Source organism: Eumetopias jubatus, unplaced genomic scaffold (assembly GCF_037043125.1).
Source record: "Eumetopias jubatus isolate StellerSeaLion01/CBP00866 unplaced genomic scaffold, mEumJub1_p1.0 scaffold_66, whole genome shotgun sequence".
Lineage (NCBI taxonomy): Eukaryota > Metazoa > Chordata > Mammalia > Carnivora > Otariidae > Eumetopias > Eumetopias jubatus.
In genome coordinates, this window is record NW_028274872.1 from 33498 (window position 1) to 53837 (window position 20340).

General features: G+C 46.2%; 1 non-coding gene across 1 annotated transcript; it reads left to right on the forward strand.

The window, feature by feature from the left end:
• The first annotated feature begins 497 nt into the window (after positions 1–497).
• On the forward strand, positions 498–710 carry LOC148161769 (small nucleolar RNA U3). Its single transcript, XR_015767357.1, has one exon. It is a non-coding gene; the product is annotated as a small nucleolar RNA U3 (small nucleolar RNA).
• The last annotated feature ends 19630 nt before the right edge of the window (positions 711–20340 follow it).

A 20340-nucleotide genomic window follows, 5' to 3' on the forward strand; every position in this document is an offset into this window, starting at 1 on the left:
TTTTATTGTTATGTTAATCACCGTACATCAATAGTTTTTGATGTAGTGTTCCATGACTCATTGTTTCTGCATAACACCCAGTGCTCCATGCAGAATGTGCCCTCTTTAATACCCATCACCAGGCTAACCCATCCCCCCACCCTCCTCCCCTCTAGAACCCTCAGTTTGTTTTTCAGAGTCCATGGTCTCTCATGGTTCCTCTCCCCCTCTTATTTCCTCCTCTTCAGTTTTCCCTTCCTACTAGCTTCTCTGTCTCTTTTTCTTTAAACATATAATGTATTAGTTGTTTCAGAGGTACAGGTCTGTGATTCATCAGTCTTACACAATTCACAGCGCTCACCATAGCACATACCCTCCCCAATGCCCATCACCCAGGCACCCCATCCCTCCCACCCCCACCACTCCAGCAACCCTCAGTTTGTTTCCTGAGATTAAGAATTCCTCCTATCAGTGAGGTCATAGGATACGTGTCTTTCTCTGATTGACTTAATTTCACTTAGCATAATACCCTCCAGTTCATTTCTACAGTTTGTTACTAGAGAAGTTTCTCTGAACGTGTAGAGGACCTGAAACCTCAAGGAGGAGGCATATTGTTCTCTCCTGAGATGAACCTGGTTTTAGGTGTTGTTTCCACAGCTGCCCATTGCCACTGATGATCGTTCTTCTCCTCCTTTGGAGGAGTAAGAGAGAGAGGACGCAGTGTGAGTGCTTTCTCAACAAATAAAAATTAAAAAAGATAAACTGTACAACTAAATGCATTTTCACAGATGTACATACAATTGAAACTACTGCTCCATTCAGGACACAGGGCATTTCCTCTACCTCACAGCTTCCCTTGGGTGGTTCCATTGAAGTCTCTCACTGCCTTCACCCTCAGTCCCAGGCAACCACGGGTATCAAAGTCGGCTTGCATTTTTAACCACGTTATGGAAATGGAACTCTTTTATGCCTACATTCCTTCCTGCAGCCTAGGGATTCTTATATCTATCCATATTATTAATGGATCGCCAGTTCAGAATTTTTCATTGTTAAGGAGTATTCCTCCGTATGGATATATTTGGTCTGTACATTCACCTATTCATGGCCATCTATGCAGTTTCCTGGGTTTGGCCATGGGGAATAAAGCTATGATGAATATTCATGTGCAGTTTGCTGTGTGGCCATATTGTGTAAATCCTTAGGAGAGGAATGGCCGTTCACGTGATTGGTAAATGTTTACCTGTGGTTCAGTTTTTCTCGGTGGTTGGACCATTTTTCATTCCCACAAGTGTATGAAACGTCTAGTTACTTTACATTCTCACCACATATGTTTTCGGTCTTCGTAATTTTAGCCACGGGGATGGATGTGTAATGGTAACTCACTGTAGTATTAATTTATCTTCCCAATGGCTGAGTGTGCCGTCGAAAACTGACCTCTGTGCTTCAGAGCCAAAATATAAGACGAAGACAGAGTTTGGAATATTGAGGAACAATAGCTTTATTGCTTTTCGGGGCACAGGGGTCTAGAACAGGCCAAGGCCCTCAAAAAGGGTAAGTCCCTTCCCCCTGGAGGAAGGGGCAGGGGGGTGGTATATTTTCACAGAAATTGTGTGTCTGCTGCCAGCCTCCTTCATCATGTCTTTAGGGTGGTACCAGGATCCTGAAACAAAAGGCTTAGAAGAGAGGAGCAGAGGTTTGCAGAAGAGAAGGAAAAGGTTACTTAGTTTAAGATGGAGCCTTGCGGAGACATTCATGAAGCCCTTTTGATTTATGTTCAACTTCATGCTTTTCAATGGTTTCAAGTGGAGCATCTTTTCAAGTGCTTTTTGGCCTTTTGTGTATCTTCTTTTGTGAAGCATTTCTTCTTCAATTCTTTTGACCAGTTTTCCTACTGCATTGTCTTATCAGACACAATACGTGTCAGAATATTACACTGAAAACTACAGAGCATTACTTCCAGAAATTAAAGAACTAAATACATGGGGAGATAAAATTTGTGGTGGATTGGAAGACTCATTATGGTTTAGAGGTCAATTCTTCCCAAATTGATCAACAAATCTAATACAATGCCAATCAACCTTCCAGCAGACATTTTAGTAAGTATTTCTAAGCTGATCCAAATGTTTATATGGAAATGGAAATGATCTTAAATTATCAAAGCAATGTTAAGAAGAAGGAGAAAGCGACAGACTTACATTGTCTATTCCAGAATTACTGTATAAATCTTTTGTGCAATTTAAAAGTGATTTGTCCGATTATTATTCAGTATAAGAGTTTCTGCACATTCTCACTGCAGCTTGGAAGTTGTTTTACCCCTTTTTCACTGTAGCTACTTGATCGAAACTTTAGCCAATAGTTCCACAGTTTTTAAGTGGAGAGACAATACTGAAGCTAGAAAGTATTTCACTTAACAGAGAGAAAGACTAATCCCTGATCATTAGGGCAAGGATGACCCTACAAGTCTTAGTGAACTCGCCTCTATTTTCCAGTTGGCCAAGACAAAGTGGGGAGCTACCCATACCAGCAGTTTCCTCTGCAGACCTTCATAGTGTTGACTGCTTTGGGTTAACATGGAACCTAGGTGTTGGCTGTGTCCTGAGAGGCTGAAATTGAGTTGAGGCCCAGGGTCCCTGGGTCAGGACAGGTCATCCAGCTGTTGGAAAACACAGAGGGAGACCAGGCCATCCCCAGGCAGCACTGGCCACTTCCTCCAAGGAATCCACCACCACTACACTTTTCATGACTTCTGGTAACTAGACTGAGAGCCCCACGACAATTGGGATAATGTTTTACTCATCTCTGTACTCATGACTCCTAGGACCAAACCAAGCACTGAGGAAGCTCTCGGAGACGTTCCTTCACGGATCTGATAAAGGGGGTGGCAAATCTCTAATCTCAACTACATTCCTGCCCCAAATACCTGCACGAACGCTCTCTGTTTTCTTCCAGGAGGCAACAAATACCCTTCCTTAAAGTGGAGCCTGCCCTACACTCTCAATGCCCCATGACACTCCCCTGTGGTGAGCTCTGATGAAGAGGGACTGTCCTCTTGGATTCCTCTCAATGGTTCTGTTATTAGGAAGAGATGTCTTCGGCCTAGCTCCCTCCCCCCTCCATCCTCTGCACTGCCACCATATGCCAGGTTAGGAGAGCTACAACAGTTTTGAAAAAGATTTTATATATTTATTTGAGAGAGAGAGAGTGAGGGAGAAAGCAAGAGTGAGAGAGAGACAGAGAGAAAGAGAACAGCTGGGGAAGGGACAGGGAGAAGCAGACTCCACTGCTGAGCAGGGAGCCACCCCCCTCAATGGGGCTTGGTCCCTGGAGCGTGGGATCATGACCTGAGCTGAAGGCAGACTCTCGATGAACTGAGCCACCCAGGTGTGCTGAGCTACAAGATTTTGTTTGCATTCTTCCTCTCACTGCTTTGACCTCCTTAGTGAAATCTTATTGATGTCAGAATTCCAAGTTCTTAACAGAGACTAAGGAAAATGAAACACTCAACACACAGTCAAGACAAATGTGTGTAAAGTCTTTGACAACCATAAATTCAGAAGAATATAATTGGTATCACTGCCTCAGAGGCAAGGGTCTCCTACCCTGGCCCTTCCTGACCTTAGGGTAGAACTCTTGCAGTAAGAATGGACAAGTCCAACCTTTATCCATACATCACTGATCCCTCTAAGCCCACACTGACTTGGAGAACATCCACCATGAGGGCAGCTCTGAGGTCAAAGCTAGGGGTCTGGGGCAGAGGCTCATGGTCACATCGTCCTCCTCTTTTTTTTTTTTTTAAGATTTTCTTTATTTATTTAAGAGAGAGGACATAGCGAGAGAGGGAACACGAGCAGGGGGAGCGGGAGAGGGAGAAGCAGGCTTCCTGCCGAGCAGAGAGCCCCATGCGGGGCTCGATCCCAGGACCCTGAGATCATGACCTGAGCTAAAGGCAGACGCTTAAGGATATAGCCACCAAGGTGCCACTCCTCCCCCTCCTCCTCTTGGAACTGGTGCTTCCCTGAAGTACAAACCAACCCAGATCCATTCTGTGGGGCTCCTCGGCAGGTGCACAGGTTCACCGTGGACGAAGTTACTCTCCTCGTTCTCCTTGCTCAGCTCAGGCTGCTCCTTGCAGAGTTGGATGCCGCTGTATGCATTCCTCAGTTTCCCCTGATTTTTCTGGACCCAACTTGTCCTTCTTCTTACCTCCTTTGGGCAACCACCTGCTCCACCATTGCCTTGTCCTTCTTTGCGTTATTCTCATCCTCCAAACCTGCTGATTTTCTGTCTCCCAAATGCTCCCTCTGTTCTCTGTTTTCAGTGTGGGCTCAGCTCAGGCTCCTGCAAGAGACACACAGTGAAGGGACCAAGTCAGGTCTCAGCTGCAGTCCCCAGGGCTGCTTCAAAGGCACCGCAGACCCTTGTGCACTCACAGAATCATAGCAGGAAGGGACCGTGGAGAATTTGATTAACAACCTTATCTTATACGTGAGGAAGCTGAGTGCAGAGAGATGAAGAGATTTTCCCAAACTCCTTCATCACTTGATGGCAGCACGGCCCCCACACAGGACTTGGTTGTGAGCTTTCCTTTCAAGGCTCCTAACATACCCTCTGGGAAGGCACATCCGAATTTCAGGGGACACTGAAATTAGAAGTTCAACTTAAAAATAAATAAATACTTTTCAGGAGACTTTGGATCAAATGTAGATATTTCCACTGTTAAAAATACCAGAAAGTCCTTCCTGGGGACAAATCTTTCTCCCAGGTATATAATTCTCTTACTTCTTTCCTTTACAAATCATTGGCTAAGATACTAGGATTACAGAAAGGGTATGCAAGGAAGGAGAAGTTCCTCTGTTACCTGTCCTGGTCTCCCAGCTTAAGTAAGAATTAAGTTTCACTGAGTCATTGAATACGCATGGAGAACGGATATTGAAATGGAGACCCTTAAAGAAATACAAAGTATTAAGGCAGACAGTTTTTATGCATTCTAGACAAGGAGAAAATACATTTCTCAGGGATTTTGGGGAGTTTTAATTTAGAGAGTGTCTAGACCAAATTTAGAACCTCTGCTTTAAAGGCCCTGGTGAGAAGGATGTCTTTTTACTTCTTAGTACAGGGGGTGCCTTTTTCATATGGGAGATTGGATTCCTGCTTTCAGGGAGACAGAGGAAGGTTTGAGTGCCCTTGCACCGGTTTCTTTTCGGGTAGCTTCAATTCAAGATAATCAGTATTGTCGACATCAGAGAGTCGGGGACCTGGGTTGGCGAAGGAACTGAGAAAAAGAGACTACAGTGGTGCCTGGGTGGCTCAGTTGGTTAAGCGACAGCCTTCCGCTCAGGTCATGATCCTGGATTCCAGGGATTGAGTCCCGCATCGGGCTCCCTGCTCAGCAGGGAGTCTGCTTCTCCCTCTGGCCCTCCCCCCTCTCATGCTCTCTCTCTCTCTATCTCATTCTCTCTCTCAAATAAATAAATAAAATCTTTTAAGAAAAGAAAAAGAGACGACAGTATAGCGAGGCACAGGGGACCCCGAGCAAACAGCCCGAGATCCTGAGGTTTATTTTCCATAATCTAATATACCTTCTACAGTGATATAGATCTATAATGATTTACAGCAGGGGCTTAGTAAGGCGCACCTTCCACGTACACAGGATTTGTCAAGTGAAGTAATGGCAGTGGAGAAGGAATAAAGAAATCTGCAACTGGCTGTGATCAATTAATTGTAAACACCATTGTACTCGGACCTTAACACAGGATAAGAGAACAAAAAAGGGAATGCACAGTGTGTTGTTTATCGCTGGCTTCCTATCTACAAAACATCTTCTGCTGTGTACTTTAGAACAGACCACACACATCCCAAGGGCATTTCACTCTGATCCTTTCGGATTATTTTTAACCCTGCAATCTCGAGTTTTCTCAGAGATCTCGGAGTCTGAAGGAACATGCACCAGTGGTGGTTGTGGCATTCTGTTTCGCCCAAATATGCCATTGTGGTACATTTTGTGCAATTTGACCTTGGCGCCTATGGGTACCATGGTTTCTCTCAGCCTTGCTCATTACTCAGTGCCTATTTCAAAGAGAAAGCTAAACATATTATTCTTAGATATACCAAGGTGGCTCACTCGGTCAGCGTCTGACTTTTGATTTCAGTTCAGGTCATGATCTCAGGGTCATGCGATTGATCCCCAGTTTTGTCTTCATGCTCAGTGCAGAGTCAGCTTGGGATTCTTTCTTCCTGTCCGTCTGCCCATCACCCCTGTTCTAAATAAATAAATAATATTTAAAAAAGAAATACAAAATAAATACCATGACCTTATGTGAAACTAATACAATGCCGTATGTTAAGTGCACCAGATTAGTTTAAAAATTATTTTAAAGCGCACCTGGGTGGCTCAGTTGTTTAAGTGTCAGTCTTTGGCTCAGGTCAGAATCCCAGGGTCCTGGGATAAGCCCGTATGTCCAGCTCCCTGCTCATTGGTGAGTCTGCTTCTCTCTGTTCCTCTTCCACTCCCCCACCACCGCTCCTGATCTCTCAAGTACTCTGTCTCAAATAAGTAAATTAAAAAATTTAAAAAATCAATGCAATGGTCCTCTCTGGAATCAACCCACTTATAAGCATGCTTTCTTTTTGCTGCACCCCTGTCCCCCCTTTCTCCTTATTACCTATCTGACCTACATCTTTCCCGCAGTGATGGAGATGGATCAGATGCACTGCTTAACCTGGTGATGGGGCCAAAGAGAAGTGCACACATGGTTAGAATGGGCTGCCTTGAGAGTCAGCCGTAACGTAGCTACAGGCAGTTAGAAACAAGCCTAAAGTACCATTAGGAATAAGCACTGCAACATTTAGCGGTACAGATTTTAGGTGTGGTATTCATATCAACTTCCTTGTACAAATGTGTTTAGACTCAAGCATGAGACTATGGGATCAGACAAAATGAAAGAAAACTCTGTCACGTGTGAAGATAGTAAGTTACCAAAGTTACTCTGAGTTGTATAATTAGTTTGTCCCTTAGCCCCTCATTTCCACCTGCAGAACCTAGAAGACGTGCAACAGAGTCTCCACTTGCCATCAAAGTCAATCTGAGGACACAATAATTTAAACTGTTAACCCAAACTTTCCATTTTTTCTTAACCTGTGTTGAATACCAGGCATTTCGATTGCCCATTCCCATTTTCAGGGAGACTGCAGTGAGGACAGAGAGTAATGTGTTGGATCCAGGTAATAGTCTGTTTCTTGGTCTGCTTCTGTGCTCAGCATGTCAACTTTTGTCTGCCAGTGGACCTCTAACCACACAGGGGAAACCCAACAAATATTAAAAGTGTAGGTTCTTTAGGTTGATGTACATTTAGGATTCTGTAGTGCTCAGAATGGCTCTTGAACTGCAAGGACCAAGGTAGATGCCCCCTCCTTACCTTAGGGGGAGTAATTCTGATTCCTGAGGCATGCACCTCTTTGTTTTCTATTTATTATTATTTTTTTAGAGTTCGGCTAGGCTCCATCACTAACGTGGGACTCTATGCATGACCCTAAGATGAAAGATGTACGCTCTACTGACCGAGGCAGCATGTGTCCCTCCAGCACCTTTGATGCAGGCACATACCATGATTTTCATGTTGAAAAAATAGTGCAAACTCTGGGACATGCCTTCAATCCGTTCCACTCCTTCTGGGCATGTTTCCTGAGTTCCGGCTGTGTGCGAATTCTCTTTCCCACCCACCCATAGAAGGACATATATATGGAAAATGTGCCCACCCATAGAAGACCCTCTAGGATCCCAACCCAGATCCGCTGGGATCCCTGTGGTCTTTTCTGTGTTATTCTCTCCTGCTCTCAGTGTGTTTCTGCTTCTAAAGACACCTGTGAGCAGGACTGCCCTGGGGCTCCTGGAGCTCCTTTGTACCCAGACCCAGAAACCAGGGAGTACATGCTGTATATGACCACAGCCCCATTTATCTCCCCTCCCCAAAGGCACTCAGCCTTTCACTAACAGGTGCAGCACGGTGAAATCTCCATTCCTGGCCCAGGGGTGACTATCTCTGAAACACAAGTGTCCCTCAGGCTGTCCTGCACCTGTCAGGACAAAGCTCCCCCACAGCTGTTGCTGGAAATCACACCTTACACAACAATGAACTCAAAATGGTAACAGATCTATGTATAAGAGCCAAAACTATTGTGCAAGAGGAATACATGGGAGAAAATGGTCAGGAATTCACAGTAATCAAAGAGTTCTAAGTCACTACGGCAAGAGCACGATACGTAAGAGAAACCTGAAGATGAAGAACTTTTTTGCTACAAACTTTGTCACTGAGAAAAGGAACAGAGGAGCCACTGATTAGGAGAAAATATTTGTGGATTAAATACCCAATGAGGACTACCATTCACCAGAGACAAGAGGACTTTGAACTCTCTCAATGGGCAGAAGCAACACACTTGTTTAAGGCAGTATAAGAGTTGAATACACATGTACCAAAGGAGACACATAAAAAGGTAATCAATGTTATTAGTAATATGTTATTAGTCCTCAAAGAAATGCAAGGAAAACCAGGTACCATTTTACACCAACTAGTGCACTTATTTTCCAAAGACGATACCAAGTGTTGCTGAGGATGTGGAGAAACTGGACCCTCCTATATTGCTGGTGGCAACGTAAAATATAAGAGCCCTGTGGAAGCCACCTTGAGAGTTCCTAAGAGTTCAGCACAAGCTTGCCATAGGACCCAGCCATTCCACAACTAGGAATCTATCTGAGAGAAGTAAAAACATATGTCCGCTCAAGTCTCGGTCAGAAATGTTCCGGGCAGCGTTATTCACAATGGGCAAAAACTGACAGCAACACAAAGGGCCATCGGCTGGTGAATGGACAAACCAAATGTGGCCTATCTGTACCATGGCATCTATTGGGCAACAAAAGGCACAGAAATCTGATCCAAGCTACAGCATGGAGGAACCTCAAAAGGATGCTAAGTGAAAGAAGCCAGTCACCAAGAACTACAGACTGTCTCATTCGGCTTATGTAAAATGTGCAGAAAGGAGCAATGCACAGAGACAGAAAGCAGATCAGTGCTGCTTGGGGCTGGAGGAGGGAGTGGAGACTGTCTGCAGAGGGGCTGGAGGGAGTGTGGGAAGGTGAACAAGACTCTGAAACATACTAGGGCACTAGCTGAACAGCTCTGTCTTTGTTTACAATGGGTGAAACTTATTGTATGTCAGTTTCACCTAAAAAAAGAAAGAAGGCGACCGTTACACATCAGTGGGACCTGGGGCCCCCAGGCAAACACTGCCTAGTGAGGGGCCACATCCTGGAGTCCCAGCAGGTGGTGGCTCAGAGCCTGGTTTCTGACCTCCCAGCTGGAGTCAGGGATTCAGTGCCTGTGCCTTCAGCCTCAGGCCCCGGCAGTTCCCCTGGAATCCACCAGGCAGCAGACTACTTAAGGGAACAGACCTTCAGGTTGCCCAAGGACACCAGGGGGAAGCAGGCAAAGACAGGGGCAGCAGCTGGCTGGAGATACGTAGAGGAAGTCAGGGCTGCAGGACCCATGGAAGCCGCTGGCAAGATCTGGATGGATCTTAAGTAGGTTTGGTCCCCTGGGTGGGCTCTAAGCACTAACCTTTAGGTTAACATCCAAAGGTTCCCTTTGATGCTCCCTCCTGCACTGGCACTGAGGCTCCCCCCTGCCCCACCGCTCAGCATAGGGAAAAGAGCCTGTGCTGCTATTCACCTTCTTCTGAGTCTAAATGGAACACTTTGGGCTGGGTTTAGGGGAATCTGCCCTTTTCTGGCCCTCTATGTAGGGCTAGCTCCTGGGGACTGAACCATCCCTGCGGGGGCCTAGAAGAAACACTCTGGTCCTTCACATTGGGGCTGGGCTTGCAAAGAAGGGTTCCTGTTAACCCATATTTCCCTGGCCTTGGCTGAACATCCTGGTCCAAGATCAGGGGCTGCAGTGACCTAAAATAGGGAACTTCCTATATGTTACTGCCCCTCTCTGGCAAAATCCAAAGAAGGCCCATGGTAGTGGTGGGGGGAGGGGAGGGCATAGAAACCTACACTCTGTCAAAACATCCTCTACAGTGAAGATTTAAAAAAAAATGTTAGAGGACAGATCTCATATTACATAGTCGGAGGTGCAGTAAGAGATCTGCGTGGTTAGAGTGGGAGCTACACTAGTAGTCAGCCTAACATAATTTATAGAGTCGCCCAATCCCTGTGATGCCATGTGAAACTGATGTCACATGGGGAATCAGTTATGAATCAATTTTGAAAAAACCTGAAGGTGAGCGGAAAACTTACTCTCCTAGTTCTCCTTGCTCAGCTCAGGCTGCTCTTTCCAGAGTTAGATGCTGCTGTATGCATTCCTCAATTTCCCCTGATTTTTCTGGACTCAACTTCTCCTTTTTCTTACTTCCTTTGGCAACCACCTGCTCCACCATTGCCTTGTCCTTCCTTGGGTTATGTTCATCCTCCAAACCTGCTGATTTTATGTCTCCCAAATGCTCCCTCTGTTCTCTGTTTTCAGTGTGGGCTCAGCTCAGACTCCTGCAAGGGACACACATTGAATGGACCAAGTCAGGTTTCAGCTGAAGTCCCCAGGGCTGCTTCAAAGGCACTGCAGACCCTCGTACACTCACAGAAACTGAGCAGGAAGGGACGGTGATAATTTGATTAACAACCTTATCTTACACATGAAGAAGCTGAGGCCCAGAGAGACAAAGAGATTTTCCCAAACTCCTTCATCAGTTGATGGCAGCACTGCCGCCACACAGGCCTTGGCTCTGAGCTTCCCTGTTGAGGCTCCTAACATATCCTCCGGGAACCCGAATCTGAATGTCAGGGGACAGTGGTCAATCCATATTCCCACTGTTCAAACAACAATGTCCAGAAGGACTTTTCCTGGGAATACTCTTTTGTCACAATTATACAGTCATACTTGTATACTCAGTTGGTTTACACTCCTGGTTGAACTTCAGTCCACTCTCAAGATGGGAGAGCAGACAGGCCCTGGGGTGGCAGCTGCACCGGGGTTAGGGGTGTTTTTTCTTTTTATGTTTCATAGATTATGGGTCACAGCCAGGGTGGTTTCCAACTGAAGATGTTTCCAATCATCTAAGGGACTCAGCCTAATGGTTGATAGGGGGAGTTTTTGGCCCTAAGTAAGTTCTTCCTGGAACTGTCAAGGCCATTTTCCCCACTGGGGGATGGAAACCGCAATGTAAATATATTATAAGGAAGCCATAGGTTATTGTAGGACACACGCTGTTAAGGAGAGCACAAGCTCTGCACCTGCTGGTCTGGATCTGACAGTCCAGCAGGTGGGAAACCACGAAAGCACTGTGTACCACCCTCCTTGCCTCCAGCTCAGATCTAGCTGCCTACTCTACCAATTTAACACCTGGGACAACCCATGCAGGAACAATTCCTTTTGACCCATTTTGAAATGGGAAATGGAGCCACAGGAAATTCAAGATACTTAGTCCAAGTCTCATTTTCCCACTCAGGTTTGCAGCTACAGCTTGGGAGACCAGAGGGCTCTCTTTTCTTGTTCTCTGTTTTAGGGATTTCCAGGGACAAAGAACAATCCCAGCCTCCGATGCCCTGAACTGCTCTGGCACTCCCAGCCTGGCTGTTTTGTTCCCATGTGTGAAATAAATAATCTTACATGCAGAATATCAACCTCAGACAAGATTGCTTTGAGACCTTGATGAAATGGGACAAAACAAGGCTATTCACAATACTGTTAAGACCTACATCCAAAAATCGACCTCCCTCCCTAAGGAAACGCATATGACTTCTTTACCACAATCAAAGAATTGTCCGTGCTGCCAGTGTTCAATATAGAACAAACCCTGCCTATTTCCATCCTTCCCCATATCTCCCAACTAAAGCCCAAATCCTATAAGAGATCCTCTCACTGAAACCTTGGCGTGTATTCTTTCTGGCTGTGAGGAATAAAAAAGCCAATCAGTTTAATCTGGCTTAAAGGAATTCACACCAAATTTCCAGGAATGAACAGGTGTAAAAACCCACTCTTAGGAAGAAAGGTCATATTGTCTATGAGATACCTAGGCTCTAGAAATCCAGAACTTGTTTTTATCCTAAAAAAAGAAAGAAAGAAAGAAAAAAGACTCTTTCTACCAACCCCCTAATAACTAAAAGGAACTTTAGGTGTTCAGGCAGGATCTTCCCACCTCTGATTTAAACTAGCGATTGCTGGGGCACCTGGGAGGCTCAGCCGGTTGAGCGTCTGCTTTGGCTGAGATCATGATTCCAGGGTTCGGGAATCGAGCCCCACATCGGGCTCCCTGCTCAGCGAGGAGTCTCCTTCTCCCTGTGCCTCCCACCATGCTCTCCTGCTCGCTCTCTCACTCTCTCTCAAATAATTAAATAAAATTGTTTAAAAAAATAAAAATAAACTTGATATTGCTCTTGATCTTGGGATTGTGAGTTCGAGCCTCACATTGCATGTAGAGATTCCTTAAAAATAAAATCCCTGAAACATTTAAAACATATGGGGCACCTGGGTGGCTCAGTTGGTGAAGCTTTCAACTCTTGGTTTTGGCTCAGGTCATGATCTCAGGGTCCTGAAATTGAACCCCAGGCTCAGTGCAGAGACCTCTTCAGATTCTCTCCCTTTGCCTCCCCCTCTGCCCCTCCACACCGTTTATAGGCTTGCAGGGGCATGCTCTCTCTCTCCTAAATAAATAAATAAATAAATAAATAAATAAATAAATAAATAAAACTTTTAAAGCTTTAAAAACAAAAATAAAATAGATACTGAGGATAAGTCAGGGAAGAAGCTAGCTAAGAAAGAATGTTTCGCACAGTATAGCTTAGTAAGGCCTCGGATCAGTTATAACCCAGTATTCCCAGCTGGGCTGGAAGCTCCAACCTTCAGTTCACAGGGGAGCGAGCTCTCTGATTACCCAGCCAGAGGCGAGCGCGGGTCCTCTCTGGGGGCTCTCTAGCCCTAAGCTGCCACTCTGGACTCTTCGGCCTTGTCTAACTGCATCGGCTCGGAACACATTGAGCCCAAAAATCATGTCACGGTATCCACAACGATGTGGTGTCATAGAATCGGAATCTTGTGTTGCCGACAAAATGACAGGACTCTCGCATGCCACATTCAGAAGGAAATGCTACTTTTCTTGTCATGGAACATGTCATCACCCCCCCCCACACACACACAAACACTTAAATGTTAGCTGTTGGGAATGTATTTCTTTGGAATCTGTGGCAAAGGCCGAGCTCCCAGTTTTGGTGCCCGGCGGTCTCCGCCAAACGCATCCAGGACTTGGCCGGCTCTGTCGGGTCTCCTTCCACATCGGTGCCTGGCCCTGCCCTCCCTCGCCCTTCCCATGACCCTGTGGGGCGCTGGTCCCCACGCCTTCCCGCTGCTGAGCGGGACACTCGCCTAACATCTCTTGCTCCACTTGAAATCCTGTTCCGCACATCTGGCCTTACCAGACACACCTTTTGGGTGTAGCTTCTGCTTTTGTTCTCTTACAGTTTTGGCTCTGATTTCCAGTACAGATCCTTCGCATGATTCTGCGAATCTATTTATTGTTGTTCTTAGTCCTACGATGATAGTTTTCATTTCCAAGAGATATTTTGCTACACTGCTCTCCCAACGAGGCCTGAGAACCCATAGGAGGCCTAAATCCAGGGGGTGTGGACGTCACTTCCTGTCCGGTCACAGGCTGGCCATTGCCCAGGAGGTGGGGTGGGTGGGGAAACACGTGGCGGGGCATGGATCAGAGGGCCCGTGACAAAGAAGGGAGCCACGCAACAGGTGTGTCTTCTATAGAAAAAGCAGGGACAGTGGCTCCTGTTTAGGCATCTGTTGCTCACGGGCTCTGGGCCCTACTACTCTAGGACTGGCTCCTGATTTGATCACAAGTCCTATGTAGATGGACTGGAGGAGTGTGTGTGTGTGTGTGTGTGTGTGTGTGTGTGTGTGCGCGCGCGCGCGTGCACGTGCGCATCCTAGAGACCCTGAATGTGCAATGTAAAGCCTACAAGGCTCCAGGGCAGCCCAGGCTAGATTTCTGCATATGCTACCTTGAGTAATCAAAAATGCCCATGTTTTTTCAAGGTAAGATGGCTCTGCTCCGCTTCATATTTTCTTGTTCAGTCCTCTCCACTTGTCATGAAAGGTATGTTAGCAACATATTTGGTATAAAGGCTGCTGAATATTTAGCCCACCAAGGTCCTAAATCTTACCTAGTATGAAGTCTTCCTCACATTTTTGAGGGTAACATTGGGAGGCACGAGCAAACCAATGGCCAGTATGAGTCCTCAGCACTGTTTGCAAGAATTTTTTTTATTTTTTAAGATTTTATTTATTTGACAGAGAGAGACACACTGAGAGAGGGAACACAAGCAGAGGGTGTGGGAGACGGACAAGCAGGTTTTCTGCTGAGCAGGGAGCCCGATGCGGGGCTCGATCCCAGGACCCCAGTATCACGACCTGAGCGGAAAGCAGAGGCTTAACGATTGAGCCACCCAGGGGCCCCCTGACATTCATTTTGAGGAGGAAGTCTAAAATGCAGTGAGAAGAAAGGAGGGTGATTTTTTTCCCTCCATTTCCAAGCCCCAAAGCAGGTCTAATTTAGATTTAATGTCAGGGATGAACTTGAAAAGTTCGTTCTAATCAAGAGGAGACTCAAGAATCCGTCTCTAGGTATGGAATTCAATCCTCGGCCAAAATACTATTCAAAACTAAAAGTGAGAAAAAAGAGTGGGGAAGGAAGAAATAAAACTATGGTTGACCTTGTACAACACAGGTTGGAACAGCACGCGTACACTTATATGTGCATTATTTGATAAACACAGTATACTACTCCAAATATATGTTCTCTTCCGAATGATTTTCTTCATAACATTTTCATTTCTCTAGCTTACTTTATTAGAAGTATACAGTGTAGAATAAATATAACTTGCAAAACATGGGTTAGTGGACTTTATGTTATCAGTCAGGCTTCTAGTCTACAAGTGGCTATTAGTAGTTAAGTTTTGGGGGAGTCAAAAGTTATAACACAGGTTTTTGATCTTGAGAGTCACCATCCTTACCCCACATTGGTCAAGGGTCAACCTGTATCTCTATTTACAGAGGACATGCTCCTAAAGATAGAAAAACCTCAAATCATCCACACACAAAAATATTAGAGTCCATAGACTCATTCTGTAAAGTTGCAGGGTACCATATATACAAAATCAGTTGTGTTTCTATGCACTAGTAATGAACAATCTGAGAAGGAAATTTAGAAAGCAATTCCATTTACAATGGCACACAATACAGTAAAAGTGTCAGGTGTAAATTCATTCAAGGAGAGCAAGACTTGTTCACTGAAAAGCATAAGAAGCATTGCTTCTGCAAGAGATAAAAGACCAAATGGGGGGAAAAAAGAACAACTGTATGCATGCATTGGAAGATTTAATGTAGTTCATATCTCAATACTACGCAAATAGATCTATAAATTCAATACAATTCTATCAAAAATTTTTCTTCTGCATTTTCTAAATTCTGTCAATCCCTTGTAGTACATTTGCTTTCAGACATTGTAGTTTTCATCTCTTAAAAATAGAGAGGGTCTTGTTTATATTTTCTATTTATCGGTTTAACATTTACAACTGATGGAAAACTTATACTAAAAGCTTTCATATCCTTCTCTGGCGGTTCTCACATGTGTCAGCTCTGGGTTATTTTCAGATGACTGATCTGGCTCCTTATTAGGAGTTATTTCACCTGCAAGAGCTCCAGGTCCTGCTCCCTCTACTGCTTTCAAATGATTGCCCCCTAACTTGGTGGCCTTTCCTCCCATGGAGGCCCTGAGCAGGACCTCACTGCATGCCACACCAGTGACCCTGCACAACTCTGGTTAGGTGACTTTCCTCAGACCAGCTGGTTTGTCCCACATCACCTTTCCCTTTTATTCCCCAGGAATCCCAATTTGGCTGGTAAAATACCTGGCGCTTTCTATTTTTTAGGTTAACCAGGCAGTGTGTCTCTTTGCCCGTTCCAGCTCCTAGAGGCCCCTCCTCCATGCTCAGCCCCAGCCCCAGTCCCAGCAGGCAGAGTCCTCCTCACACAGCCTCCATCTGACCTCTTTCTCTGCCTCTTTGTGTTTTAGGACCCCCTTGTCATTGCAGGGCGCCGCCTGGATAATCCAGGATCATCTCCCCATCTCAAGGTCCTTAACATAAGCACCTGTGTAGGGTCCCTTTTGCTGCAGGGTGGAACATGTGCACAGGTTCCTGGCATTAGCCTGGGCAGCTCCTAGGGAGGGCGCGTTATTCTACCCAGCAGCACACTATTGATCTCAGGTGACAACTAAAGTTGGACGCCCCCTCTCCACCCTCCAATCTTTTCTAATTTAAACATTCCGGGAAAAGTAAACCACTACCTCAAGGCGCAATCAAGACAAGGCAAATCAGAACCCTAGGGCGCTCCATCCATGACCATACAAGTACCCGAATCTCTTCAAAGTAGTTAGTCTGTTTAGTTTTCCAGACCTGGCTGTATTCCCTCCAAAGGCCGACCTTGACTGTAGAAATCCCCTCCAGGGGGAAGCGCCCAGCGGTGGAGGGAGGGAAGGCGGTGGCAGAGTGGGGAGCCTAGGACGACACTAAACCCCTGCTGAGAACTCTGAGCCTGGTCCAAGCAAGTAGAAGGGGTGGTCTCCTTTGGCCCTGCCCTCAACTGCAGGATCCTTGGGCTCCTCCCCGCGCGGCCACGAGGGGGCGCGCCGTCCCTGTCCTAGGAGCCCGCCTGGGGAAGAAGCGGGCCCCAGAACGTGTTCAGCGTGTGGGCTGTTGTGGGCAGGTGTCAGCCCGAGGACCCAGGGGTTGCGGAGTTTTGGTCCTCCCGTCCCCCCCGCAGTGTCCAGGCCTGGGGGAGGCGGTGGGGACTGGTTTGAGCTGCACAGGTGCGGCCATGGCACTCCGTGTCCTCCAACCCGGTTCTGAAGAGAGAGAGCTAGAGAGAGCAAGAGTCAGAGATGTATCTGCGCTTCGCGGGCTGGTGGAAAGTCCTCCCTCATGTTTCTCTCTGGATGGCACAGCCTTCCCTGTGCTGGGAGGTGGGGGAGGGTTGTGTAGGGTTTGGGGGGGCCAGAGCTGCAGGGAGAGGAAGGAGGAGTGGTAACCAAATCAGGAGATGGAGGAGACTGGGCAGGTGAGGAAGGGAGCCAGGGCAGGGGGAGGGAGAAGGCGGGAAGGGGAGAGGGGGAAGGGGGCAGGGGTGGCTGGAGGAGGAGAAGGAGGAACACCAGCACTGAAATCTAAGTTGGGAGGGGAGCTGGGGGCAGGGATACAGGGTGGGGGTGGGGACTGAGGTGAAGCCCTTGAAGTCACGGACGGGGCGTGTCTGATGCAAACCAGGTAACGTTGCTGTGCGGTTCTGCCCCTTAGAATTCGCAGCACTGAGGAGGTAGCAGCGCTGTTGCTTCCATTGTATTCAGAAGCGTCGTGTGGAGGGTGAGGGTGCTTGCGACAGGAGTGGGTGCCTAGGGTGTTGGGGTGCGCCTAGGCGAGTGAGCGTGTGTGTCTGGTGGAAGGCGGGTGAGACTGGTGTGGGGTGGAGGCGGAGCGATTCACACTTACCCAGCAGGGGAGATGGGGATCAAGCAGGTGGTTTTCCCCCCGCGAGGCCCCTCCATCGCACCGCGGACGTGCTGACCCCAGGGATTTCCCCGAGTGTGGACAACTCCTCTGCATTATTTGTGGCAGTGGCAGTGGGGGGCTGCTTTTGCTTTTTCACCTGTTGTTGGTTGTTTAAGAATAGCCTTTGTTTTCTTATTCATTTTTCTGTTTGTTTGTTTTGTCTTTTCCCTGCCTTTGGCTGATGGCATTGGCTGAAGAAGAAGCTCACTCAGGCGACACCAGGACGCTGAATAAAACACCTCTGCTTTTAAGGGCTGCTTTCTTGAGAATCTGGGTTTGGCTCTTTCTCAATCAAAAGCATGCAGGACAGTTTCTGTCCACTGGTCATATATCCCACCTTGGCTGTCGGGTTTCTTTTTCTGTTTTTCGCAGAGCAATGTCTCTGCTTATATTTCAGTGGGTGGTTTGCAGTCCCTGATCCAGCAAAGGTGCTTTCTTTTCATTCCCTGGGGAACATGGGTCAGCGTCCCTTCTCCTTCTTCCCTCCCCTCCCCACCTATCCCCCCAGGCACCCTGCAAAGCCTCACCCAATCCCTAGACTCCATATCCTTGATTAGGCCACTTGGTAGCCTACCTAGTTTAGCCTTGCTCCAGAGGACCCTTCCGAGACTAGAGACGGTCCAGCTTGATGTAGTTTATTTATTGTAAGTTTATTTGTTGAAGTAATCCCTACACCCAAAGTAGTGATAGGGGTCATGAAGCCAGATGGAGACTCCCCTGCTCTCCTGACTGAGCCAGCCAGGTGCCCCCTGACAGGCTTTTAAAGAGGCACCTCTGTCTACTCACAAAGAACCCGCTGGGTTTGGCACCACAGACCTTTCCCAAACAGCAGGTTAGCTCTAGGACAAAGGTCCTTGTGGCTTCTGCAGCTCTCGGGCTCAAGCAAAACTGTCCCTACTGATATACCTGCATTGTTTTGTCAATCCGAGCTTGAAGGGGTTTCTGGCTTCAGCTTTCACCAGAGCTGGTGTTTTTTTTTCTCTACTCCCTAAAGGCCTCTATTCAGAATCTACAACTGACGGTTTTCCAACTTTTTCTTTTTTAATTTTTTATTCTTACGTTAATCACCATATATTACATCATTAGTTTTTGATGTAGTGTTCCAGGATTCCTTTTTTTGTGCATAACACCCAGTGCTCCACACACAGTGTGCCCTCTTTAATACCCATCACCAGGCTAACCCATCCCCCTACGCTTCTCCCCTCTAGAACCCTCAGTTTGTTTTTCAGAGTCCATCGTCTCTCATGGTTCATCTCCCGCTCTGACTTACTCCCCTTCATTCTTCCCCTCCTGCTATCTTCTTCTTTTTCTTTTTTCTTAACCTATGTTGCATTATTTATTTCAGAAGTACAGATCTGTGATTCAACAGTCTTGCACAATTCACAGAGCTCACCATAGCACATACCCTACCCAATGTCTATCACCCAGCCACCCCACCCCTCCCACCCCCCACCACTCCAGCAACCCTCAGTTTGTTTCCTGAGATTAAGAATTCCTCATATCAGTGAGGTCATATGAAACTTCTGTTACACTCAAGATACACGGCATTTCCACTACCTCACAACTTCCCTTGTGCCCCTTTGCGGTCCATCACTGCCTCCAGCCTCACACCCAGGGAACCAACGATACTGGAGATCATTGCAGTTTTAACAACTTCATATAACTGGAAATACATATATATACTCTTTTATATCTGCTTTCTACCATACAGTGCAGTGCAATGATTTTAAAATTCATCCATATTCCAGGGCACCTGCGTGGCTCTGTCAGTTAAGCGTCTGCCTTCAGCTCAGGTCTTAATCTCAGCATCTTGGGATCAAGCCCCGTGTGGGGTTCTCTGCTCCCCACGGAGCCTGCTTCCCCCCCTCTGTCTGCCACCCCCCCACTTGTGCTCTCTCGCTCTATCAAATAAGGAAATAAAATCTTGAAAAAAATAAATTCATCCATATTCCTACATGCACCAATACTTCATGACATTTTTATTGCTGGGCAGGATTTCAAGTGTTTCGTCTCTGTTTATACATTCATCTGTCACTGGACTTTTGTGTCACTTCCAGTTTGGGGCAGTCATAATTGGGGCATAATAATAAAGCTATTACACACATTCATATGCTGATAATTCTGTAGACATACTGTGTAAATACCTAGGAATGGAATGACTATCCATAGGATTTGTATTTGTTTAATCTTATAAGTAACTGGAAGTCAGCTTTTCAAAGTGGTTGTACTATTTTTCATTCCCACAGCTATATGAGACATCCAGGTGTTTTGTGTGAGATTTCAGACTTTCTGACTTTAGCCATACCAACAGATATGCCATGATACCTCATTGCAGTACTGACTTTTTACCCTCATGACCAATGCATTGTGCATCTTTTCATGTGCTAATGAACCATTCCCATATCTTGTTTCCTGAAGTTTCTATTCAAATCTTTTGACCAATTATTGTATTGTGTTCATTATCTTATCAGACTATATGATATCTAATTCTAGAGAATGGTCCTTTGTAGGAGATAAACATACTTCTATACTGTGGCTTCCCTTTATGTCCTCTTAAGGTTGTCTTTCTTCGAGAGTTACATATAGAAAGATAAAGATAGATCAATTCATTTTCATATCCAAAGAAATAATTCATTGCCACTTTAAGCTTGCAAAAACATACGGTTGAACTTTTTGGAAAATATAAAATCATTTATTGA